This window comes from Cyanistes caeruleus, chromosome 15, assembly GCF_971803275.1.
Source record: "Cyanistes caeruleus chromosome 15, bCyaCae1.hap1.1, whole genome shotgun sequence".
Taxonomy (NCBI): Eukaryota; Metazoa; Chordata; class Aves; order Passeriformes; family Paridae; genus Cyanistes; species Cyanistes caeruleus.
This window is the reverse complement of record NC_141715.1, coordinates 17,251,271-17,278,496: the sequence shown is the minus strand read 5'-3', so window position 1 is coordinate 17,278,496 and position 27,226 is coordinate 17,251,271. Positions and strand designations below refer to the sequence as shown.

The following is a 27,226-nucleotide window of genomic DNA, read 5'->3' as shown; positions in this document are numbered from 1 at the left end:
CCTGATAAGCAGCTGGGGCCCCACTGTCCTTGCACTCTGGGGTTTCCTTGCCCTGTACCTAGGAAATTCTTTTAAGCTTAAAATTTGTTAGCAAGAAAAAAGTACATACATAGCTAAAAGTATTTAACATATAATATTCATCTGCGAAAGCCAATATCACAATACAAATTTATAACAAACCCCTCCTCTTCTGTTTTTTATAAATCATTTGGCTTGAGCAATAATCCTTGTTTTCTAGCTTCTAGCACTCGTTCATTTTTTCCACAAATCAATTTAGCTTCTTCCAACAGATCTTTCACATTATTATGTTTTCTTAATACCATGATTTTTTTTGTTTTTGCCGTTCCAGATGTAGCCAATTTCAGGTTTGTAGGCATTTGCTATTCCTTGAACTATATTGGTGATCAACCAAATTAAACAGGGGATTAAACAAAGAAGAAATATTAAACCAACTGTAGCACTGCTACAAGGGGAAGAAACTTAGCTTCTTCTACTACTCTATCCCCAATACATTATTCCACCAATTAGTGGTCATTACTGATTTTCATTTTTGGACCGGCACATGGGCCATTTTTCTGATAGCCTTGGCGATATCTAGAATGGCATTTTTATTGTCATTGAAAACAACAATCTTATGTATTAATTTTCTCACAGAACACCCCTTCTTTTAGCCAATAAATAGTCTAAAGCCAGCTTATTTTGATATATTGCAGCTGAGGCTTTGCATCACTGACTGGCTATTAATTCCATAGCTCCAGCTGTTTCACTGGTTATGATTTCTACAACAGCTTGGAGTTTCATAATGCAAAAATTTGGGTTCGATATCCCCAACTTCCATCTTGTGCCCAAGAATGTTTCCAATATGCGTTCAGGGGCCATTTCTCATCTCCCCGTTTTTGAGGTGCTCCAAACCATTCCCTTTTATTTCTTTCTAGGTCCTCAAAAACCAACACCCCCAATTGATTTCTGTCTCGTCCTGACAAAAGGAAAAGTCCTGGTTGAATCATTCTCAGAGTACAACTCCCTTTCCATTGTGAAGGGAGCTTTGGGTATGCTCTTTTCTCACATATCCCAAAATAAGACATCTGATGCTTTCTAATAGTCATTTTTATGTTGATTTATATCTCCCCAAAATTTGGCTATTTCTGGGATTCCAGAGTAAGGATTTTTCCCTGTACTATTACACTGGGAGAATCTGTTTCTATTACCATGTACACAATTTTTTTTTTTTTTACTTTCCTTTGGGTCTAATACAGAGTTGGTTTCTCTGGAACTTACTATGTACAAGTTTTATTACCAATTTTATACTTTTTACCAGGAGTATTTCTCACTTCATGAAGAAATTTTCTCCATTTAATTGCTGTTTGAGCTTTGCTTACAGGTCCTGACGTGAGGTTAATACAGGCCTAGGTTGCTGTGTTGGCTTTATCTTTTCACTTACCATTTGCTCTCTTACCAAACCTTGGTTATTTCTCCTGGCAACAACTGTGAAGCAAATCCATCTTTTTTCTCCTTTTGGGCAGTTGTTTTCTAATCTATTACTACTTGTTCCTAGATTTTCTGTGGTCTAATATTTTCCCTTTATGCATACAGGTACTTAATTTGGATGGGTTATAGCAGTGATTATCGATACTGGTGTGGGTAATAAGAAAGAAACCCCGGTGTCTTCCCATGTAAAGCTTTCGATAGCATTTGTAACATGGCTTTGCTGGTGTCCCAAAAGGGAAAAAGGATAAGTGACAGAAGAAGGAATAATAGGGGTCCAGTATGGCTTACACCCCCACCAATCCTGCCTATGAGTTTGCAGCTCACAGCAGGTGTTTTATATTCTTCTTGGTGGCGAGTTGTAGTGGTCAGTCTGGTCTTGCCCCCTATTTCCTTGTCACTTCCTCTTTTGTAATTTCCAAGCAAATTTCTTTTGACACCTTTTAACAGCAGTTTCCCACCGTTCCTCAGGTATTTCCCACTCAACATGCACTAGTAATTTCCCATCTGTAAAAAAAAAGTTATCATTTAAGTTATTCTTAATAGTTTTGGCACACAACACTTTGTGCAATGAGAGGCTTAACTTTGTGAACCACAAAACCTATTTTTTTCTAATTTAAACACTTTTATTTAATCCAGATAGCATGTCCTGTATTGGGATGATTTAGACAAGGTATATGATGTGACACTGATGGAAGTTGTGGTTCTCCCCCCTCCTTTATACAAATCATAGGCAAAAGCAAAAATATGCGAGGATTTCCCAACCAAAACAGCCCCAGTCCTCCTGTTTGGAGAGGAAGTTTTCCTCCCCAAGGTGGATATCCAAAGTGTCTCAGAACCTGTCCAGGCAGGACTTGAAACTACTGATACAGGCTTGGTCTTACTTCTCAGTTAGGCGTGATTCTTAGCTCATCCTTTGGACTATTTGGATTGTCTCAGTTCATTACCACCGGTCTCTATCCAAGAGTACATTTGGTATCGCTTGGTTTGGGTATTACAGTCCAGTCCTCAGGTCTTTTGATCTTATTGGTGTGAATCCAACTTCACTCTTTCAGTAGTACCTGAAAACGATTTCTTAATAACACAGGGAGAATGAAAACATCACATCGAAATTTTCCATCAGTATTCTTTAAAATTCTTGGGTTAAACGAAATTTAACAGTTAACATAGGAGCTAATCTCTTTCTGCGTGTTCAAATTAGTTAAACAAGAAAGGCTAGGTTAGTTTTAACTTCAAATAAATTACATTTATTACCTTTTTACTCTTTGGTTAATATTTATTTGTTTTGCTTCACAATCTTCTTTTATCAGTTTCTTAGAACAAACCCCTTCCTTTTAACAACAAGAGTAAAAGAAAGAAAGGGAAGAAAAAAATAAGAGAAAAAGAGATCTTATTTCAAGACATTAAACACCTTGATGAGGTTTTGAGAACCTAACGAGCAAGCCTACTTTTGCTTTGGTCCCATCATACACCAGTCTGTTTCTCGGCTGTTGTTCCGTTCCTTCTTTCCCATTCACAGCAGTTTTTCAGGCCATCTCTCTCCCCCCCTGCTGCCCCAGCTCTGGGCTGAGCAGGCTCTATTCAGCCGCTCGCTCTGCAGGGAGTGGCCCATAGGCTGTCACTTGCGTGCCGACCCTGGGGCAAAGCCCGTGTCCCCTGTCTCCCTGCTCTGCCGTCCCTTCACACACAGGACTGGCATGTTCGAACACACTCAGCTCCCACCACAGCCGGGGGGCAGAGCCCGGAGTCCACAGCGCTCTGGTCTGGGGCTCCTCTGCTGGGAAACCTCCTCGCTCCTCAGCGGCAAACCTCACCCAGCACCGCTGCCAGGCTGGCGAGCGCTGCCGGCACCCCGCACCCCTCGAGACCCCAGCACAGACAGGGCGGGTCCCGCTCCAGCAGCGCCACTCACGAACCGCGCTCTGCACCCTTCACATCGGGTGGGAGAGGACCGGGAGCCGCCACACCGGGCCCTGCTGTTCACCACTCACAGGGACCGGGTCCTACTGCAGCCGCTTTACATAAAAGCAATAAAACAACACCTAAACCTAGCAGCTCCTAACCCAGCGCTCCAGATGCTCCTAACATCTCCTATTTCAGGCACAATTCTCACCTCTAATTGTGCTTGAAAGTTTTTCTCCCCACAAGCCAGTGCTCACTCTTCGGAGCCAACAAGACACTTCACGCTCTCTTTCTAAAAATCTTTACAACTCTAATGGAAAGGATCGCAGACCTCCCTCTCTCTCTGCCACTATCATCTCGCCACTCTTTACACCACATCCCTCCAGAATCTCCACTACACAAATTACTCTGCTTCAGAATCAACTACAAATTCCAACACCTCCTTTTGGGGACCCTCCCCAAAGCCATCAAAGGCGCCAGACACATCTCACATCAATGCAGAGCAGATGACCTCCGCAGAAAGGCCAGAGAGACCAGTCAGCTAGCCACCTACCTTTACCAACTAAAACAAACTTGCAGTTACCATTTTCACTCTCTTGAACAGATCTTCAGTCAAGCTAGAAATGAAGACACAGACATCATTCTTCTCTAAATTTTCTTCTACAAGTACAAAGGGTCCATCTTCACACAGCTGCTTAATGTGAATAATCTCTAGTGTAACTTTTCTCATGACAAGATATGATCAGGTCTTTTATTCTTACAGGCATTTAGATACATTGACAAGTTTCTGACAATACCTTTATGTTTCAACAGTACTTGCAGCTTATATACTATGAACAATCTATAGCAAGAACCAGTCTTACCATTGTTTTCAAGCTCTTCTTTCACAAAATAAGACTCATCTCTAAATTAACACATGTACTTATTAAAATAGACCAAGTTTAGAGTCTCCACAATTCTCTTCTCAATTCAAAACACCAACAATCCTAATTCTAATCTTTTAACTGGGCCCAATTCTGCTTCTTTAATAAGCACAACTGCAAAACAACACAAGCACTTCTAAAGACATGTGCACTCTCTTGGCAAATTCAAAAGAACATGAAATCATGGCGATTTTGAGCCTGATCTTTAGCTAAACACACCATCACAATAACTCTTTAGTAATCATCAGAGAGACGATCAGCATTTCATATTGTGAAAAGAGAGACCAAATAATTTTCAGCAGCAGTAAAAAGATTTACAACAATCCACAGGATTTTGCTTTTAGGCTGGCACCAGGTTCTGCTGTTAAGAACCATGGGCTGTGCCCATCAGCAGGGGACACAAACAACATTATGGTTAACAGCTCTAACACTTATTGACAAACTGATAAGTTTCCACCTCAAGGAGTGAGTACTATGCAAATTACTGTAACTTGCCTTTAAAATTAAAATCAAACACAAAATTCTACGATATTCACTAATGTAAAGAAATTGGAAGGCATACTAAGAAATGGGTTTGTTTCTCTACAAAATATTGCAGTCACTCAAGAAAAAAACAAACAGAGCTTACTTCTTTGTTCCACTTTCTCCCAGGATGCATTTCTTGGAATTCTTCTAAGCTCCTCTCCAAAACTTCTCTGCTCTTCCTGAAATCTCAAATTTTAAGCACCGACATAGCTTACTGCTGCAGAAGCCCACAGCACAATCACACACGGAATTCTCTCAGAAGCCGGTAAAACAAAGGCTTGCAACTTGCAGCTCCCTTGGTTTGGAGCTGATACCATACGCCAGTACTGCTCCATATCTCACTCACACATCTGGCTAAGAAAAAGCTCTCTGAGACAGTTTGACACCAGTCCTTACTCCCAGAATCACAGAACTTAATGTGCCAGAGGTCTCATAAGACCCCGGCATAGAAAACCGGGGTCCCAGAGGGACTCACCCAGCTGTCTCACCATTGGGCATGTTCCCGGCCTGTTTCACAGCTTCAGGAGGTTCCAGGAGTCACTGAGAGCTCCTCTGATCCCCCTGTGCCTGGAGCAGGGAACCCGAACCAGCGTCTGTGGTTCAATCCAGCCTGCCTGCAGCCGCCTAAACACAGCTCTGCGGCTTGAGAGCTCCAAATAAGTTTATACAATCCAGGGGCACCAAGACCTAGAAGGCCCCTGCCCTCACTTTACTCAAAAGGGATGAGCTGAACTCATCCCCTCAGGGCACCCTCCGTGCCCTGATCTTATCAGGGTTCGGCCCGACTCACCGCCGGCCGGAGCTCCAGGAGTTCTCTTGCACTCCTGAGGCTGACCCGCCCCTCCGTCTCAATAGCTCGGCAGGGAGTAGCTCTGGGAGCACGATCTCCCAGAAAAACCTTTCACTGTCGCCACAGCGGGGCAAAAAAAAACTTCTAAAAAAAACCTCAAAAAAACCCCAAAAAACAAACAACTTCAAACGCTGAATCGCATACCAGCTCACCAAAGCGACCCCTCCCCCGCAAGCAGCTCTTGTTGCCCAGGGGGGAGGAAAGGCGCGGACAGAAGATTGTTACCGCTGAAGATCAATAGATCACGCGGACACAGGTTGAGGTGTGGTAAAGAAAGAGCAGAGTTTATTTTTCCTCCCAGGATTTATAGGTTTCCGACCACGGCCAGGGATTGGATGGTCAGGATAACACTTTTTCACTGCACCGGCCATGAGAGATGCCCATCAGAAGACATGTAACAGAAAGAATGTACACATATCTATGTTTACAGTTACTGTCCTGGGAAAGTCCTTAGAAAACTATGTTAGCAAGCTCAGAAGCTGAGTTTTCAGGGCGACATCTCACCCTTTTTGGTTTAAGAAAAAAAAATGAAAAAGAAAAATGAACAAAGAAATTAACAACATTATAATCAATCAAAAAAATAAATAATAGAAAAATACAATACTCCATACAATCAGAAGGCTGTAATTTCAGGGTGATATCTCACCCTTTCGTTATTACAAAAAAACCTAAAAAAACCCAGAAAAACAACAAAACTCAAAAATAAATGACACAGTTATCCAACATCAACACCTGCTTGTGGATGGCTCTCAATTTGGTCACAGAGGCAGAATCCATGGCCAAATTGAAAGGTGCCTGGGAAAACCTATGAAATGCTATGACAGCAGTCTGTAATTCTATCAGTTGGGCTGATCCAGCCTCATGACTCTCCAAAAACCTAAAAAAACAAAACAGCAACATCAATGGAAAGATTAATGTAATCAACTTGAGGAGCAGAAACTGCTCACAGAACCTCCTCCAGCATCTACTGTGCCTGTGGGGTCAGTGTCAGAGGTGACTTTAAATCAGAGTCCCCCTTTAATAGACCAAACAAGGGAGACTGTTGTGTCGTGGTCAGTCCCATGTAAGGACACAACCATGTGAAAGTCCATTAATATTTGGACATCATTCATGCAGTGTCTGCACTGAATGCAAAAAAAATAATTGCACCTCCAAATGCGGGACTGTTAGTCCCAATATTATTTTTGACCCTCAAATAATTTCAGGGAGGTTGTAGAGATGAGCAGCAGGAAACTGCCTGCAAACTCCAGAGAGGGCTAGAGCCCCATATCATTGGCAAATGCCAGCAAATTTTGCACGCCTTATGGCAAAATCTCCATTGATATCTCTGTGTGGGCTCAGCATTAATGATAGCTGGCACCAAAAAGACAAATTTTGGTCTGTCATCGGGATGCAAAGGAATTGCAAAGAACAATCCTTCAGATCCACGATGAGGACTAGCCAATCAACAGGAAGCATAGCAGGTGAAGGCATGCTAGCCTGCATCACCCCCATGCTTTTTCATCATAGCAGTAACTTTCTGGAGGTATTGTAGCAACCTCCATTTCCCAGACTTCTTCTTGATATAGAAAACTATAGCAACCCCCATTTCCCAGACTTCTTCTTGATACAGAAAACAGGAATGTCCCAGGGACTGGTTGAAACTCTGTGGATCACTGTGATCCAACTGTTCTTGCATCAAGTCACGGATGGTGACTAGTCTATCATGAGAGAAGACAACAGAAAATGCTGAACTAAGAGTCAGCCTCAAGTTCTTCTTTGTGTTGAATGTGTCAGCATTGGGTCCAGGGGTCACTCCGGGGGCCCATCAGCAAACCAGACAATCGTGATGTCCATGCCAGTGTCAAAATCCACGGAAACTAATCTCTGACAGCATCTCACCAAGGATGGACCGGGTGCAGACCCATTCAGGATGATTCCTGGCTGTCAGAACAGCAGTCCGTGAACCCAGGGAGGTCCAGGGAACCCGAAGCCACCATCTCCCTGCAGCTGGGTCTCAGCTCTGTGAACATAAAACTCAAAAGGCACAAAGTGACTAAATCCAGGTCCCGCAGGGATAGGAACAGGAGGCAGGAGTGTGGAACCCATGGCAGAAATGCACCCCAGGAATTCCGAATCAATGTCCCCTAGGTGAGCAATGGTGCCTTGACAGTGACATTCAACCATGCCACAAGAAGAGCACTCATGCCCTCACCCACCGGACCAAAGCATTTAGAAACACATGGAATGCCTGATACGCTCAGCTGCACATTCATTTTACAAGAGAACAAGGTTCAGAGGCCAGCCGAAGAGGCTCCAGCAGCCTGGGACCCCTGGCTCGTCAAGGCCACTGGCTTTTTCCCTGCAGCATCACCACCCGAACCAGTGGTAAACAGCTCAGGTCCTTAGTGTGCCGCGGCCGCAGGAGGCGACAGGGGAGGCCTGGCCCCAGCTGCAGGCTCGGGTGATGCCTGGGAATCTGAGGCGGGGGGGTTTGGAGGCAGTTCAGCACAGCCCGCTCCCGGCGCGGGGCAGCGCTCGGAACCGCCCCTAACAGCGTTTCTTCAGGGGCGAAAGGTCCAAGAAGCGGTGCCGGCTGCTCCTGCAGGGGAACAGCGTGCGTGGCTGCCGGCGTGGGGCCTGGGCCCGGCCCGTCCCCCCCGCGGCGCAGAGCACGACCCAGCCACAGCAGGGACACGGGACAGACCCTAAGGCATCCCCCAGGGCCGGCGCCACCCCCCGTTCAGGCACCCCCCCATCAGTCTGTGCTGGTGTAAGAGACGGCCCGAAGATTCCCTCATCTGTCTCACAACCGTCTCAAGGACAGAGACTGAGACCCTGAATATCACAAGGGACTTGGTTTGGGGGTTTGGGCCTAGCTGAGATGGATGTTTGCTCAGTGATTGTTTGCAGGTGGTTGCACGGTACACTGCTCTCGTTCCTGCTGGTGAGCAGAGGCTTGGTAACCTGCACAACGGGTTTTCCACGACTCATGGCTCTCATTCCTGCTGGTGAGCAGAGGCTTGTGCCTGGTACCCTGTGCAATGGGTTTCCACAACACCTTGTCCTTGTTCCTGCTGGTGAGCAAAGACTTGCAAGACATGGATCGCTCTGTACCCTACACCTGCTCCCTGCGCAATGGAATTTCATCACAATGATCATCAATCTCATCTGGTTTTGGCCCTGCGCCCCTCGCTCTGCAAAAGACTATAAAATTATACCCCAAACTCACCTTCCTTTGAGATCTCCCCAACGGACAGAAGACTCTGCGTCGTTGGACGGCTGAGTGGACTTCGACGTTGGTAGCTATAATCCCCTTACTCTCTTTCTCTTATGCTTTGCTTTCTCTTTTCTTTCCCTCTATCGCATATTAGTGCTGATGAGCACTCAATAAAGTGTGTTTTCTTGTTTAAGTCCTTGGTTTGCTGATAATCTTTTGTACTCTAAGACTGGCTAAAAGAACCACATCACGAATCCCACCTTGCGGATCGTGACATAAATTGGCGTCACGGACAGGATTCTGAGAGACAGAAGGGGTTGCAGGTTGTTGTGCAGTCTGTATCAGGGGAAGGACGTTTCGCTTCAGCCGCACCTAGCCTGCCATGCTGGTGAGCAGTGTCTAGAAAGCAAGGGAGGCGACTCGAATTTCTCGCAAACTGCACACGCCCAGGTGCAAAGCACCCCTACACTCATTTGAGGGCTCTGTCTTCAGAATTTTACACGGGATCTTTGAGTACAAAAGGTGGGACTTACTGGTTTTTTATATGCTGACTGCTTGGTGTAGCGGAGAGTCTGAATTTTAACATAAAGGTGTGCCTCCCAAGCAGATTTGGTCTCTCCACCCACGACAGGGGGGAACGCAGCGTTGGCTGCGTCTGATGTAGTGTGACTGAGTTTTACCTCCCTGTAGTGGTTCTGTGTACTGTTATGTGTTTTTGATGAATTTTGACTGCTTGGTGTAGCGGAGAGTCTGAATTTTAACATAAAGGTGTGCCTCCCAAGCAGATTTGGTCTCTCCACCCACGACAGGGGGGAACGCAGCGTTGGCTGCGTCTGATGTAGTGTGAGTTTTACCTCCCTGTAGTGGTTCTGTGTACTGTTATGTGTTTTTGATGAATTTTGACTGCTTGGTGTAGTAAAGAGACAACTTGAATTTTAACATAAAGGGGTGCCTCCCAAGCAGATTTTGTCTCTTCATCCATACAGGGACGCGAAGGGTGACGTGGCAAAGGCTGCGTCTGTGCGTAACTTAAGTCTTACCTCCCTGTAGTGGTACTGAACCCTTCACACACACAAACATGAGTGAACACTCTGAAAACTCTAGTATAAAAGATAAAGCTGCATTCATTGCTTTGTTAGCAAAACACAATGCTAAGCCCTCCCCAGCTGGGGAAGAATGGGCTCAAAATAATTGGTACAACCTGGAAAATGTAACTGATAGAATTTGCTCCCTGCAACATGAGGCAAAATTCAAATTTGGCCATAATAAAACCATAATTTGTTCTGTATTGGGAGCTTGCCTTACGTCAGCTGTAGAGGCTCGCATGAGACGAAGGCAGGAAGAAAATGCAATTATTGAATCCCTACAAAATTTAGTTGAAAGTTTGCAAAATGAAAATAATTTGTTACGAACTGCTCTGAGTGAGGAGTGTGCCAAAAATTCACAGTGTGCTGATTCCTTTAAGGAGTCGCTGGAAAAAGAAACTCCTCAGATAAATCACAAATATTCTCAAGCAGAATTACATTTGGTAAAAAATTGTGGTGAAAACTGTTGCTCCCAAATAAGACCTTTGATTAAAACAGAATATAACTATATCAATGATGAAGATCTTGATCCACATGTAACCACTAAAGAAATCCCGTACACTGCTACTGAATTGGCTAAGTTAAAAAAGGAGTACGAGCATCTCCCTCACGAGTCAGAGACAGAATACGTATTTCGAGTGTCTCTCACAGGGGGAGATCAAATTCGATTATCTGAACAAGAAGCAAGTGGTTACTGGGGACATGGTGTTTTCTTAACAACAGGAGATAACCGCAACCCATGGTCCCTAACACAGCGAGCTGCATATTGGGCAGAGGGACTTAACCCCCTGGAAAGGGGAGATCCTGTAGCTCTAACCGGCTCCCCAGACCAAATTCTCAAAAACATTCATAAGGCAGCTTGTCTACAACTGATTTATGAAAGAAAATTAATTGTTGGTTATGAATCACCAATTTTGTTACCTGTGAAAGCCGAAATTATGACCCCTTTAATTTGTGGTCTTCCAGAATCACTGAAACCTACAGCAATTCTCCTCCAAACAACCACAGATGATATCCTTGTGGGAGGAGATGAAAAAGAAGTAATAAAAAATAAAGATGCTGAAAAGAGGTACACTACCTGGGAAAAGGGACTGTTGGTAGTTAATCCAGCTCTCATAGAAGTAGAAAAAATTACACAACAACAACCAATTGCATTAAAAGGCCCTTTTGAAATTACTAAGACAGCCACTACTGGGACTCTCCACCCTGACGGGGTGGCCCAGAGGGCCTCAGTGAGAAAGTGGTATGCCCAGATTGAACATGACTCTAACATCTTCTCAATAACAGAAGAAGCTGTAAAAAATCAGGTGATACAAAAAACTGAGAGCTTAAGTAGCAGCCATGACAAACCTGACTTGATAATTAAAGAAACCTCTCTTAACATAAAAACAGAAAAGGGTAGGATGATTTCTAGCCTACAGTATTGGTGGAACTTGGGGGTGAAGAAAGGGGTACTGAAGGGTTTAATGGTTAACCTGCCACTTAAAAAATTAAGTAAATTGGTCTCTCAGTGGCAGGATTCCAGCCCCATTGTACCAAGCGCTCCACCTCACCCTCAACTGATTCTGGGCAGTGGGCCAAAGCAACACCACTCACAGGTTCTGGACAGTGAGCAAAAACAATCAGCAAACTCTTGGTTCACTGATACCTCTGCCAAACGAGAGGGAGAGGTGTGGAGGTGTGGGGCAGTAGCCCTCCACCTTTCCTCTGCTGAACAAATCGTTACTGAGGGAGAAAGCAGCACTCAGGCTGCAGAGCTGATAGCTGTTTGGAGTGTTTTCCAACATGAGGTACAGAATACCTCTCTTGTCTACACTAACAGTGTCTTATCTACACTAACTCCTATGCTATGTTCAAGGGATATACTGAGTGGCTTCCTTTTTGGCAACAAAAGGACTGGGAAGTAAACAGAATTCCAGTATGACAAAAGGAAAAGTGGCAAGAAATTCTATGCTTTCTGCTGGTAAGAGTGGGGATTATATCTTGGTTAGTCCAAACTGAAACTTTTAAAAGAACTACAGGAGAATATGCATGGGTAACCTCCGATGCCCTGGGGATAGAGCATTGGATAAACACCCACTGGATAATTCCATCGTTTTAATCTCCTGCCCCTATGTGGCAGACTCTGTTTTGTTTATTTTCTACAGAAGAACACCGAGGGACATGAAGATCAGATAAACCATGAACTTATAGATTTAAAATAAATGCTGTAACAAAGCCTATATTTAGTGTAATAATCACATACCATGGTGTGAATACCCCTTTTTGTGCTAAATGACAAAGCTAATGTTTTCCCTGTTTTTTCTGTTAACTCAAGGTGATGATGTTTCAATACGCTGCAGACTGAGTACCGGATCCCACACTGAGCCTGTACACAGTCAAGTTGCCGGATCTCGTGGCCAGGTTATATCTTGTGAAACTTGAAATCAAGATTGTTGGCTGAATGTAACGGCTGTACAGTTGTCCTCCAAAGTCGTGTGTGGTAAAAACAATACCAAATATTGGGGGGAGCTTAATGTTCAGGTTGTAGTACCTACCACACAGCCACCAAGTAGATTGACTCCAAAAATTTTTGAAATTGGACCCTATGTAATCAGGAAAACTGGACAACAACAAATGCTATTTAACCCAGCACGGTCTATCAAACAAGTCGAATTACTAATGCAAAACAATGTCTCAGAGATTCAGCCAGCTTGTTCACCTTTTTTGTAAACTTCCTTTGAGGGGCGGACAACCTGGTTGCGAAAGCGAAATTCTTTTCACAGACGGATGACAAGAGATATAACCGGTGTTGTGGGATCAGGACTAGGAATTTTGAATAGTAATGATTCAGAAGTATTGATGAATAAATTGGCTGTTGCAACTAAAGATTTGACCAAAATACAGCAACCACTGAGGTCATCTTTAACTGCTTTGGGAACCCAACAGTGGTTGCTATCAAACATATTACCAAATTGGGAAAGGGTAAACGTAGATGATCACAAATTAATAATTGATGCACTCAGTGCTACCCAAAACAATGTTTCTCTGGCTCTTAGCTGTATTCAAGCCCAGTTGTGGATGCAGTCAGTTGCTGCATCAATTATCAGAGAGGGTGAAGAAGGCACCTTTCCCACTGAGATTCGGAAAATAGTCTGGGACAATGCCAATGATTTTGAAAAAGAATTTCAATCTTGGTGGAATTTGGTAAATTTTACCTACGATCCCACCACAAACACAGCCACAGCTTTTGTGTTGACAATACGTAATGCTTCAGTACATTCAATCTTTCCTATCATTGCACTGGGGCTGAATCATGACGGAGCTGTTCTCTATCCTTTAGAGCATAGGGAATGGGCCCTTCAGGCTGGTGGGAAATGGCAAACTGTTGGTTTAGAAAATTGTATTGTCCGGGAACAAAAGGGGTTTATCTGTGAAAGTAATGCAATCAAAGCTCAAGACATTTGTTTAGACACAGAACAGAATATCTGTCATTTTGAAATCCATCCTAATGAGACTTCTGAAACAGTGCTTGTGTATGTAGGCAATGGATGTGTATGCTTGAGAACTGCTTGTGATAGTATGCTTGTAGAAAACATAGTAGTGGATACTAAGAATCATTCAAATTTTTGTGTATGCAATTTTACTGAGATTGTAGGATGTGACTTTTCCTATTTAGCTCCAGTTACTTCATATTATCTTTTGCAGTATAATTACACTTTGATTCATCGTTTAGTGCCTGCTCCAATTGGAATGAACTTTACTCTGGTAAGGCAATTGTTGCTTCACCAGGATTTAATCGAAATTTTGGAAAAGATCAAAAAGGATGGACAAAAGACCTTAGTTACGGTTCACCACAATGTGAAAGGAATACATCGTGTTCTGGAAAGAGTAAGGAAAGATGCTGAACACAAGTGGTGGGACACTCTTTTTGGGTGGTCACCAACTGCTACAGGTGTTTTGAACAAATTGTGTCATCCCATCATCGTCCTCTTGGTTTTAGTTTTACTTGGTTCTATCTTTGTTCTATCAGCAATCTTGTACATCCTGAATTGGAGAATGATGAAGCGGTTGACACAATTGACTTCCATAATGGATGCACACAACATGATTGGTACTTTACATGTTGCTGATACCCCTAAGGTTATCAATACTCGATGAATTATGCAGGCACTACAATAAATAATCTGACATTGTGACTATGAGGTTAATCATTTTATCATGGTGTATTTTAGAATATAATTTATTGTTTGTTTTAAGATAAGAAACCAATATGTAAGTCTTAGTTGAAATTATATATATGGAATAGTTTTTCTTTGAAATCAGCATATTGATTTTCTTATTGTTTTTGTTTTCTCTTTTTCCTTTTTCTGTCCCTTATCTTTTCCCTACTACCTGTCTCTGTTTTTTCTGGGATATACTACCAACTGTAACGAGTCCTGAAGACTTCAGAGAAGAATTCTGCAGCAGTACTACAACATCGTGCAGAAAGACCTCGACGATTGTGAGCCACGGGGTGGTGTAAGAGACGGCCCAAAGATTCCCTCATCTGTCTCACAACCGTCTCAAGGACAGAGACTGAGACCCTGAATATCACAAGGGACTTGGTTTGGGGGTTTGGGCCTAGCTGAGATGGATGTTTGCTCAGTGATTGTTTGCAGGTGGTTGCACGGTACACTGCTCTCGTTCCTGCTGGTGAGCAGAGGCTTGGTAACCTGCACAACGGGTTTTCCACGACTCATGGCTCTCATTCCTGCTGGTGAGCAGAGGTTTGTGCCTGGTACCCGGTGCAATGGGTTTTCCACAACACCTTGTCCTTGTTCCTGCTGGTGAGCAAAGACTTGCAAGACATGGATCGCTCTGTACCCTACACCTGCTCCCCATGGAATGGAATTCAGCACAATGATCATCAGTCTCATCTGGTTTTGGCCCTGCGCCCCTCGCTTTGCAAAAGACTATAAAATTATACCCCAAACTCACCTTCCTTTGAGATCTCCCCAACGGACAGAAGACTCTGCGTCGTTGGACGGCTGAGTGGACTTCGACGTTGGTAGCTATAATCCCCTTACTCTCTTTTCCTTATGCTTTGCTTTCTCTTTTCTTTCCCTCTATCGCATATTAGTGCTGATGAGCACTCAATAAAGTGTGTTTTCTTGTTTAAGTCCTTGGTTTGCTGATAATCTTTTGTACTCTAAGACCGGCTAAAAGAACCACATCACGAATCCCACCTTGCGGATCGTGACAGCTGGGAGGGCACGCGGAGGCGGCGACCCCGCCCCGGGCTTCCACCGCCGGGGCGCCGGCTGAGGCGGGGTTACACCCCCTGGGTCCGCGGCGCCCCGGACAGCCTGCTGGCAAGGATCCAACCCCGCCCCGGGCTTCCACCGCCGGGGCGTGGGCCGAGGCGGGGTTACACCCCCCGGGTCCGTGGCGCCCCCGACGGCCCGCTGGCAAGGCTCCAAGGCCGCCTCAGGCTTACACCGCCGTGGCGCTGGCCGAGGCAGGGTCACGCCCACCGATCCCGCGGCGGCTCCGTTCAACCCGCCGGGGGTCCCGGCGATCCCGGGGGAGCCGACCTCGGGCCCCAACCTCAGAAAGCTGCACCTTCGCCAGATCCTGAGCAGCCGGAGCAACCGGGGCTGATAACTGACCAGCAGAGCCTCGATCAGGGAATCGCCTAAAGCCTCCAAAGCCAACTGCGAAAAAATCGCTTCAACCACAGGGAAAAAACCCTCAGTTCTCCCATACTCACACAATCGCTGAAAGTCAGCATACGAAACATCCCTCTTTGATCAGACACCGCATGCCATATCTCCAGAACCAGGCCCTCCGTAAGAGAAAGCCCAAAACCATCCATAACCACAGGCTAGACAGTACCCTGTAACACACGTCGGGTTTCACCAGATGTTACCGCTGAAGATCAATAGATCACGCGGACACAGGTTGAGGTGTGGTAAAGAAAGAGCAGAGTTTATTTTTCCTCCCAGGATTTATAGGTTTCCGACCACGGCCAGGGATTGGATGGTCAGGATAACACTTTTTCACTGCACCGGCCATGAGAGATGCCCATCAGAAGACATGTAACAGAAAGAATGTACACATATCTATGTTTACAGTTACTGTCCTGGGAAAGTCCTTAGAAAACTATGTTAGCAAGCTCAGAAGCTGAGTTTTCAGGGCGACAGAAGATCACCACTAAAGATAACCTTGGCTCTGCTCTGAGACCAGAGCTGCTATCCCGCTGCGAACAGATTTGATACAACACCCCTGCGGCTCCTGGACTACAAGCCCCAGTTCTGGTTTGCCACCCTGGGGCTCCAGGACAGGAGCTTGCAGGGAGGAAGTTAATCACTCCATGTGTCCCCACCGTGATCCAGTCCCTGTGGAAGCATTGACGCCTGTTTACTCTTACTCCAGCACAGCACAGAAAACCTTTCCTCTTTAACAACTGTAAGAGATGGTCCGAAGATTCCCTCATCTGTCTCACAACCGTCTCAAGGACAGAGACTGAGACCCTGAATATCACAAGGGACTTGGTTTGGGGGTTTGGGCCTAGCTGAGATGGATGTTTGCTCAGTGATTGTTTGCAGGAGGTTGCACGGTACACTGCTCTCATTCCTGCTGGTGAGCAGAGGCTTGTGCATGGTACCCTGTGCAATGGGTTTCCACAACACCTTGTCCTTGTTCCTGCTGGTGAGCAAAGACTTGCAAGACATGGATCACTCTGTACCCTACACCTGCTCCCCATGGAATGGAATTCAGCACAATGATCATCAGTCTCATCTGGTTTTGGCCCTGCGCCCCTCGCTTTGCAAAAGACTATAAAATTATACCCCAAACTTACCTTCCTTTGAGATCTCCCCAACGGACAGAAGACTCTGCGTCATTGGATGGCTGAGTGGACTTCAACGTTGGTAGCTATAATCCCCTTGCTCTCTTTTCCTTATGCTTTGCTTTCTCCTCTTTTCCCTCTATCGCATATTAGTGCTGATGAGCACTCAATAAAGTGTGTTTTCTTGTTTAAGTCCTTGGTTTACTGATAATCTTTTGTACTCTAAGACCGTCTAAAAGAACCACATCATGAATCCCACCTTGCGCATCGTGACAACAACACAATACAATTGCTCACCCTCACTCCAGCACAGCACAGGAAACCTTTCCTCTTTAACAACACAATTCCAAAAAAACCCAGACTTTAGCGTAACAATCACACCTATTTACGCATTCTCACATCTGTTCCATTCAACTCCACCCAGTCACAGCAAGACAATAAGGTGCTCTTTACTTCCCAGTTACTTGTTAATATCCACCCATGGGCACTGTAATATGTCAAATATCTCAAGTTTCTTGGATTATTCCTCAATTTGGCAGTTTTAAGTCCAAATTTCTTGGATTTAATCCTCAACTTGACAAAGTCTTAGAGAATCCACATTTTACTCTGTTTTCCCAGTGGATTGTGCCAGGAAAACCCTGGGCTCCCTTTCCCGAGGGGCTAACATCTCCCCTGAGACCCAGTCCCAGTACCCCCGGGGGTATCTTGAAACCCCCACTTCCCGCTCCCCCAAAGATTACTTACAATCCATCTTCTTCTTTGGGTCTTCGTGCACAAGAATTATGCAGCAAAAATACTGTGGTTTTTAGGGAGCCTTTTTCCCCTTTCCTTTGCTTTATTCCTCTCCTTCTTGTCCTCGGGGTTTTGACCTGCAGGCGCTTGGCCCACGCTAGGAGAAACGGAGAGGGGTCTGCTGAACTCAGCAGGGGCGCGCCCGTTTCCCCGTTCTGGATCTCCGGTCGTCCTAGAGGTGAGGTGCTTATCCCAGACGAGCCCACAAAATTATTAAAACGAGATTCACTTAATAAATTATAAAAAGAATTTAATATAAACAAAAAGACAATTAGGAGACAAAAGAAATAAAGCAAAGGGTTAAAATGGCCGGGTGCCCGGGCGGGTTGCCAGGAACCCACCTGGTATCTTGGGAACACTCTTTTTATCCCCTCCTGCTATAATGGTTTAATACATATTCAAACATGTCCCCTCCCTGATTCCTCCTTCTTAAAACATGTTTTTGCAAAGTTTTTATTTTCTGCTGGTCAGCACTGTTTTTGCTATTCATCATTATTCTTGCTGATGAGCATTATTTTGGAGTTTGGTTTCCTTTCTTTTGTACATGGTCACTTGTTGATAACAGTCTGTGCCCATCATCCTTCCCCTGAGGGCGGCTGGGCTTCATATCTTCTGCTGATAGCAGTTTGGGCTCTATTGTTCTCCTGATAAGCAGCTGGGGCCCCACTGTCCTTGCACTCTGGGGTTTCCTTGCCCTGTACCTAGGAAATTCTTTTAAGCTTAAAATTTGTTAGCAAGAAAAAAGTACATACATAGCTAAAAGTATTTAACATATAATATTCATCTGCAAAAGCCAATATCACAATACAAATTTATAACACCTGAGTGATGCCAGCCTGGCTTAAGGTAACTGGGTGTGAAATGGCTCATGGAGGCATCTGCCAAAACAGCCAAACTTCAGCTGCTTTCCTGCTCCTGGGGTGGAAGGAGATGGCAAGAGCATGATGGCTCAAACACAGCACGACATCAGGCTGCACCCTGAGTCAGGCTGAGTCACACCACCCCACACACTCTGTGCAGGAGGAGAGAGCAGCCCTGGGATCAAGGGTTATCCTCCAGGCTTCCAGGGGCTGCCTGGCAGAGAGGGGCTGCAAAGGACATGAGCAGTGGGAAGGGGCAGAGGGCAGAAATAAACCCAGTGCAGGGGTGGGAGGGATGGAGGTGTTTGACTCTGGTATGTAATTGCTCCAGTGGCGCAGTGAAGGATCAGTCAGATGCTTGGCTAAATAATCATCTCCAGGGGACCACAGCAGGAGCACAAGGACTTGGGGTGGGCCTTCAGCACAGAGCTGGTCACCCCACAGCATCCTCCCAGGCTTCCCTGGTTTCATCCCCATGATCCCAGCGGGGCTGGCAACAAGCATCGGCCTGGAGAGCATCACAACATAAATCAGAAAGCAACCCTGAGGCAGCAAGGCAGCAAGAAGGCAGCTGGGAGGCTGCCTGTGCCTGCCAGCACTCACCAGCCCTTCCTACAGGGCAAGTGACAGAGCCCTGTCACTCAGCGAGGATGCAGGAGACCAGAGGGAGCACAAACCACATCTCACCCCTCCACAACTGCAGCTGCCTTAGCAAGGACCCGAGGTGCCTCCAGGAGCCATAATAATGAGGACAATTAGTGCAGTACAAATGAAAATTTCCAAGTGCTGCACTCTGTTTTTACCCTGACCTGAAGCAGCTGAGGTACAAAGCCAGTGGTTTTGGGAAGGCTCTGAAGGCTGGTCCCAGCGCTGCTGAGGGGACAGGCCGGCGTGAAGGTCACCAAGCTGTGAGAGAAGGCTGTCAGGCCCAGCCTCGCAGGCAGGGGAAGGTCCCTGGGGACCCCTCTGCTTAGGGGCTGTGCACTGGCACGAGTCTCCCTTTGCTCCTTGCTGGCCTGGGCTGGATGCACTTTCCCTGGCCCATGGAGGGGTTTTCCAGCCCAGCCCAGCCCAGCCCAGCCCAGCCCAGCCCAGCCCAGCCCAGCCCTTCGCTCTGCCCAGCCCTTCGCTCTGCCCAGCCCTTCGCTCTGCCCAGCCCTGCCCAGCCCAGCGCAGCTCTTCGCTCTGGCCTGGAGTCTCGGACTAGGCTCATCCATTCTCCCACGTATCCTGCAGCACCTCAGCACAAGCCCCAAACACGGCCCTGTTCCTGCTTCCCAAACTTTTCCCTTATCAAGTGGCTTTGGAAGGATCCCATGCCCATGCTTCACACATCTGTTCCTCCCTGCTGGCCCTCCTGTCCTCCCCACTGTGGTATTTGCAAAATCACCAAGTTCACAGCTGTGGGAGCTCTGAGTGCTCCGTGCTCTCTCCTCCAGGCCATCACAAGGGTGTGCCACTGTGTCCCCACAGCCTCCCCTCTGAGCCAGCTCCTCATTGCTGTGACAGCTGCCCATTCCTGCTGTCCTCTCACCTGTGCTGGTTTCAGCTGCTCGCTGAGGTTCTGCCAGCAGCAAGAACCAGCACTTTCCACCCCCAACGCTGCTCAGAGGATGCAAGACACCCCAGCCAGCTTCTTTGTCTTTGGAGGAGGAGCACAGCTTTTTGTTCTGGAAACAATAGGAACCACTCCATTGATCCATACCTGCTCTTCCTTTTGTTATTCTTCAGTACCTGTCCTTCCCTTTGGAAACGTCGGAGCCAGAAGCCTCATCAGCTGCTCTGTGCAAACACACTTTGCTTTGTACTGGCTGTCTGAACACAGAGCCAGGAGAGAGAGCCCACGAGCTCCTGTTGGATCAGCTGTTGCCAACACACGTGGCCCAGGTAGAGCCTGTGATTTATTTAATATGTACAGTTACAATAATTTCATTTTGGAATCAGCCTCGTGAGACAGGTGTGAATAAAAGGGTAACATTTGGAGGAGAAGAATTCCTGATTTGTGCTCAGACAGAAGAAATTCTCCTCTGCTACCTTGGCAATAACACAATGAAGGAGGAAAACAAAATCATTCACATTCCCAACTCCCTTCTCTCCAGTAGCACCAACATATATTTTGAAGAGCCTCAGTGCAGGTTTTTATGGCAGAAAATAAACAATGAATCGTGTCCCCCCCCAAACAGAGGCAAGAATAACATCCTGACTGCCTGCAGCCTCAGCTGCTCACCTCCTGCAGAGCTTTCTGGCTTGACCAAGCCACAGCACAAACAGATTTGACACTAGCCAACCCCTTCATTGCTGAAGGAGAACACATCCAAGACCTCCACATCTTGAATTCCAGGAGCTCCTGCAGTCCCTGTTTAGCTGGGGGCAGGGTGCTCAGGGTCATCACCTGCCCTGCAGAAGAAGCAGGACTTGGGTTATCAGAGCCTTTTGCTTCCCACTTGATTTACATCTTGGACACACCCAAAAAACCAAGGCACAGTACTACTGGACAGAGTAGTGGATCAAAAAATGCTCAGGCTCAGACTCACCCAGCACTTGAGAGGGTCTGATATTGAACTCCACATTAATTTTGAGTGGATCTGAGAAAACTGCGTAGGTGGGAAAAGGCAGAGAATTTTGACTTCTTTTCTGTCTTCCATCATCCTTTTCCAGCGTAATTAACTCATCACAAATAATTCAGGCGCTGAGTTCTTTCTCTTCATTTTCCCTGTGATCAGGCAAGTGCTGAAATTCCTCGAGTTTATTCCTTGTTTCAATCTACTCACTGAATCATTGTTGCTGATAACTCCCCAAAGGGAGGAGGAGGAGGCTGCTCCTCAGCATCTCACCGTGTGTGCCAGCCAGAGCTGGAGATTTGGGCCAGACTGGTTAATTCTGATCAGATCTGGAGTTTGCTCCTTTGATTTGCTGAGCATGAAATCCAGAAAAGACTTTTAGGGGAAAAGATGATTTAAAATTTTCACTTGCCACTAACGTGGCATTGGATTGGCTCCCAGCCTGCCCTGAGATTTCTGTGATTTCTGTGTTGCTCTTCCCAATTCTCCTCTGATTTTGTGGTTCTCAGATTGGTGTAACATCCTGGTTTTCTTGCCCTGCTGCCTGCAGAGCACTTCTCCAGGATATGATTGAGAACTCAGCCCTGGGCACCAGCATAGCCAAAGGGAACGTCCCCCTCCATTCCAGCAGCTCCAGGGTTTCCACCTCCTTGTTGTGAGGTGCCCTTCAGAGAAGCATCATTTTCACTGGAGTGGCAGCTGATGCTTCCCACTAATTCAGAGCTGAGATAAAACCTCGGGGAAGCTCTGGAGCTGCAGGACCTTCACAGCCATAACTCTTCCCTCTGGGAGTATTTATGTTCTCGAGACTGATTAAGCTGGGCCTGAGCCATACCTCACACTCCTTGAGGGGCTCTCCTCCTGCAGAGGGTGACATCTCCTGGGAGCAGCAGTCAGAGATCTGGGATGGCAGGGAGTGAAAGCTGGGAGCCCACCAGGAATGATTTGAGGTGAAACCTCACAAGAAAAAATCTGAACTCCAAAATCCAGCACAGTTTCCCACCCTATCTGCAAAGGGAGAGAGCTTTTGGGGTGATTTCTCTAAGGATGAGGAGGGGGGACTCAAATCTTCCTTTGATTGTTCCTCCTGGTCATCAACTAAAGACAGGGAAGATATTTCTGTGGGAAACACCACTGCTGGATGTGTCATCTCTCACTTGGAACATCCCCCAGGGACAGGACAGGGCAACAACAAAATGCAGCTAGAAGTGGGGAAAAGGAGAGGAAAGAGAAGAAGTAAAGAAAGTCAAAATGAAAATAGGGAGGAGCTGCAGGGTCCTGCTCCCTCAGGTCCCTGCTGCCAAGGCAGCATCCAGGCAGGCACAACAAACTGGCTGGGGCTGCCACATGGGATGTGATTAACAGGAAACTGCATTTTCCCCTAACATTTTGAGTTAAAGGGGAAACCCTCCCATAGCCCGGGGAACTGCTCTCACTCAGAGGGGTACATGGGCCAGCTCCCCTGGCTGCTGGCTGGGGCGGGTGGCTCTGAGGAATGCTGCTGTGCCCAAAGGAATGAGGTGCCAGGGATGGCCAGCCCCAGGAACCAGGCTGCAGCAGCCACAGGCAGCAGCGCTTCTCCCTTCCCTCTCATCCCTCTGTACACGTCCTACTTCTACAAAGCTCCTGACCACCCCAGCTCCCAATTTCCCTCTCCTTTCTCCAAAGTGTGACATTCCCACCATCTGTAAGGCTGCCAAACAAGCGACTTTGCATTTCCCTGCAGGGCTGCACTTCAATTAAAAGCTTTTCTTGATGTTTTAACTTTCACCTCGCTTAACTGAGGCTCCCCTTCCCAGCCTCCTCCTCCTTTTTAATGAGAGGCTGAAATTCTGGTTAATGGTGTTTGCAACGGGCAACACCAACTACGCTTCGGAGGGCAAAGGCTGCTCCTGGCCTGGCTGAGAGCCATGGAGCCTGGAGCAAAGCCACTGGAAAAATATAGGATCCAGGCCACAGAACCAGTGATCCTGGCCTTTTACGTGATCCTGGCCTTTTATGTGATCCTGGCCTTCCTTGCTCAGCACTTCAGAAGTAGCACTGCTCCTTTCCCTGTTGGAAAAGCAAGGACCCAAGTGACAGAGCCCAAATTTCCCTTTCTCGAGCACCACTGCAGCACTACCACCCCCAAATATTTTAGAAGCGTGGGCTAAGTTAAATGTAGTGAAATAAAAAAAAAAAAAAAAAGAAGTCTGTACAACCTCTTTAATTTGCCTGCTAGTTTATGAGCAGGTAAGCTGCTCCCCTGCCAAGCTTTTCTTCACCAGAAAAAAAAAAAAAGGGTTAGAAACACTTCATAAAAAATACTGAGCACTTCAGAAATTCTACAAGTCCTTGTGCAGGGGTGGGGATGATGTTTTGTGATGTACCCATCTTTTAAAAAAGATAATGTGTGTGAAACAAAGGCCACCCTTATTTTACAGCCAGCCAAGGCTGGATTCAGGAGGTTCCCATGAGGTACACCCAGAGCTGCTCACTGATGAAACCAAATCTTCTGAGGAAAGAAGGGATTGGAAGCTTCCAGGGAATTTCCCTCGTGCTGCTGGGAGCCGGGGAGGATGACAGAGCCATCACTGAGCTCTGCTGGCCGCTCCCCATCCCTCTCCTGGCCCAGCCCTGCTGGCTCCTGCCAGTGGCCCCAGGTTGCTGGGAATGGAGCAGCTCTGGACTGGGATGCACGGGAGTTTTTGGGGCTCACTGCAAAGGGTTTCCTTGCTCCAAGGCTGATCCTGCTGCAGGCACAGCCCCATCTTCCTGCAGAAGGTTCCCCCAGCTGCTCCCAGAGCGGCTGCGCTCGCTGAGCCGCTCCACCCAGGTGGTGCCAGATGTCCTTGAAGCGCCGCCAAGGGAAGGGACAAATGTCTGCAAAATCACTCATCTCTCACTGTCCCGACCATTTTATTTCATCCCTCACGCTTGTACAAGCTGGGACCCTCCTCGCCAGCTCTGCAGGAGCTTGAAACCCGAGCTGCTGCGCTGGAACACTTCCACAACTTCAGGCACAGCTTTTATTTCTGGCCTTGGAACAATATAAGAATTTCTGATCCTGGGTGCTTGGTCGTCTCTAAAAATCATTCATTTGCAGCATTGCATCGCCTCACAGTGCTGTGGTGTGGGATTTGGGAGGGAAGAGCAGGAGCTGGAGCAGAAGGGCAGCTCGGAGCCCGTGCTGGGGCCTCGCAGATGGACGAGCAGACGCTGCCAGGGGGGAGCATGGGCTGGCGGCGAGGGAAGGGGGCCAGCAGGGCCGGGGGAACGCAGGAGCTGCAGCCAGGAGTAGGATTTACCAGCCCCGAGGGCTGACACTGCCCGCAGGGAGCCAGCACAGGCAGCTCTCCCGTGCCAGCGCAAAGGCAGGGCCGAGCTGGCTGGAGGAGCCCAGCTGAAGCGATCTTCCCTTAGCCCCCCGAAGTAATCCACGCTAGCTCTGTCGAATGGAGGGGTCAGGGAGATCCTTTGAGACCAAGAAAAGACCAAAAATGCTGCTTCTCCCTCCGGGGCCTCAGAGGATGTTTATTCTGGCTAGCTTCCAGGGGAGAAGAGACCGGGTTTCTCCTTCCCGGACTCTTTCAAACCTCGGGAGAGGGGCGGGGGGACATACAACACCAACCATTGGGATAACGTTTCAGGGACAGGGAGGGGAGGGGAAAAACACGTCACAGCTGCAGGGAGGGTCTACACAGAAACCAGGTAACTCCCAGAAATATGCACCACCACATCTGCCCCTACTTTGATATATGTAATTAAATGAAAGGTAATGAGCTTATACGACTTACTGACCTGAAGCGGCCCACCAATTCCCATTTGCAGGCTGGTGAGGGTTACTCCGGTCTGCCAACTCTATATGGTTGACATCTGAGGTAGCTGAGATTAGCTTAACTATGCTTCTGTACAGTATTTTGCTTAGCACTCCAAACACTAACACCGTTAGCAAAACAATGACTAGCAGTGACAGAATAGTTTTCACTACTGAAGCCCACCACCCCGAGAGTCCCCAGTTTTTAAACAGTCCATTGAACCAGTCATCTGCTTCTTGCTTGACTTGTCCGATCATGCTTTTCATCTCTCGGAGCGTGGCATGGATGTTAGGAGCTTTTGATGTCAGGTTCATGCAGCAGAGACCCTCCAACTCCTGGCACTCGTGCCCGTGGAGCAACAGGAGAAAGTCTATTGCAGCACGGTTTTGAAGTGTCACCTGCCTGGTAATTTCCTCATCTTCTAGGAGGGCACTTATGGCATTAGATGTTAAATTTGCTTGTTTTACCACCCAGCATTCTAGGTGTCGCAATTCACCTAGGGCCTTGGCTGCAGCCACCCAAGGAAGGAAAATGGATGCAGCAATTCTTTTTGATTTGGACCAAAGGAAAATCTCTGAGTCACAATTTTCATCTAATTTGGTAGCACTTCTCTTTTGAATTTTCTTGGTCAAATTGTTTTTATGGGTCCACTCAGCAATTAATGTTTGATTGGGCGCTAACAGTGATAGACACCCTCTGGTACACGGCCCTCCGAGGAGACGGGATGGAATTCCTGCCCATGCACGGTCCCCACAAATGAGGAACAGTCCTTTGGGGAGGCTTTTGGGATGTGTATGAGCTGAGGAGTGCACTTTGATGTAGCTTAGTACACGGCACCACCTTTTTGCTGTGAATTCTTCTCGATGTTGTACTATATGGTGGAATGTTTCTTTATGAGTTGGAGGACTGACCCTAAAGTGTACACAGTATGATGCTGGGGAGGAACCCAGCAGCTCTAACTCCTGGGGTTCCTGGCTTGCCTTAGGAAAATGGGGTAGCCACTCTTCGGCGGGGTTTCTTAACTCTGCTTCTACATGAGTGCTGAGTAGTTTATTACCTGCTTCAGGAGTCAGTGTACTAAAGCTGTGTGTGAATTCATCATGCTGCAAGGGAATTCCTACCAGGCAGGTAGACATTGGATTTTTTGCTGCTGCAGTACAGAGACAAATGTTTTCCTGTTGGAGTGTTTGTGCCAGTGTCTTGGTTCTAGAAGACAGGTGTCTGCTAGGGAGAGCAGGAGCCTCCCTTGGGATGAAAGAATGTAGACCCCCTCCCTCCGAATTATTATAAATTTGAAATCAAGGGGCTTTCAGGCAGAGATCTGGGGATAGGAATAACAGTTCTTTACTAGTATAACCAGGCAAACAAACAAACAATAACTACAGCAATAACAAAAAAACAGAACCAGGGACCCCGGGACAGCCTTCTCGGCTGAGATGGGATGGAGGAGAGGCTTTGTTTTCACAAACCCAGGCAGTCAGTCCCGGTGCTCCTGCAGGGCTCCGAGGAACAGTCGGCTGGAACAGCAGGGACGAGCTGAGATCCTGGGCCGGTGGCTGAGGTGTATCAGCAGGGATGAGCTGAGATCCTGGGCCGGTGGCTGAGGTGTATCAGCAGCTCCACGGCGGTGCCTGGCACTGCCACACGTCCCGGCAGGGCAGGGGGTGCGAGGCCACCAAGAAAGGGGAGAAGGAGAAGCAGCAGCAACTCCGTCTGGGTGATGGCAAAATTCTCTTCTCTCCACCGCAGCAGCTCCGCGACCCAGCACACGAACGTCCTTCCCTGAAGCCGAAGAAAGAAAGCCAGACAAAAAACTGTCCCCACCCTCCTTTTCTGCCCCCTTCCCACCCCGCCCTGGGCCCGGCCACTCTTTGTCCGTTGTCAAGCACTCCTAAGTACCGGTAGTTAGGTTGTCCCAGCACATAATGGGTAAAAATTCCCTGGGCAGGCCAGAACAACAAAACAAACAACGAAAAAGGACACCTAACCCTCAACACTATCCACCCCGAATTTTTTCCCATACCAAAATGTTACATCAAATATTAAACCTTTAAATTATACACGAACACATACTACTTTAACTATATACATATGTACATACAGATACAGATACAGATACAAGCACAGTGTCATGGATAGTTCACCCTAAAACCAGGTCTCCTTGGGGTATGCACTGGGTCTCTCCATCTTTTTGCATCACCCACCAAGTGCAACCCGGTCCCTGAGCAAAGACAACCCCACGGATTGGACTGTCTTTGCTGGAGGCAGACTTAACCCAAACAGTTTTTCCCAGTGTAATAAAGAATTGAGTAAATAAAAATTCGGAATAAGTTTAAATAAAGTATGTATAATTATAACTAAATGTAAGTATGGAATAAGGAATTCTCCTCCCGGTCGAGGTAGAATTCCTTTTCCAAAAATCACGAATTGCAAAAG

General features: G+C 46.9%; 1 long non-coding RNA gene across 1 annotated transcript; it reads left to right on the top strand.

Annotated features, from left to right (window-relative positions):
- Window positions 1-299: 299 nt before the first annotated feature.
- LOC147650447 (uncharacterized) lies at window positions 300-26,767 on the top strand. The gene is made up of 2 exons (XR_015276727.1): window positions 300-4,062; window positions 25,987-26,767. It is a non-coding gene; the product is annotated as an uncharacterized LOC147650447 (long non-coding RNA).
- The last annotated feature ends 459 nt before the right edge of the window (window positions 26,768-27,226 follow it).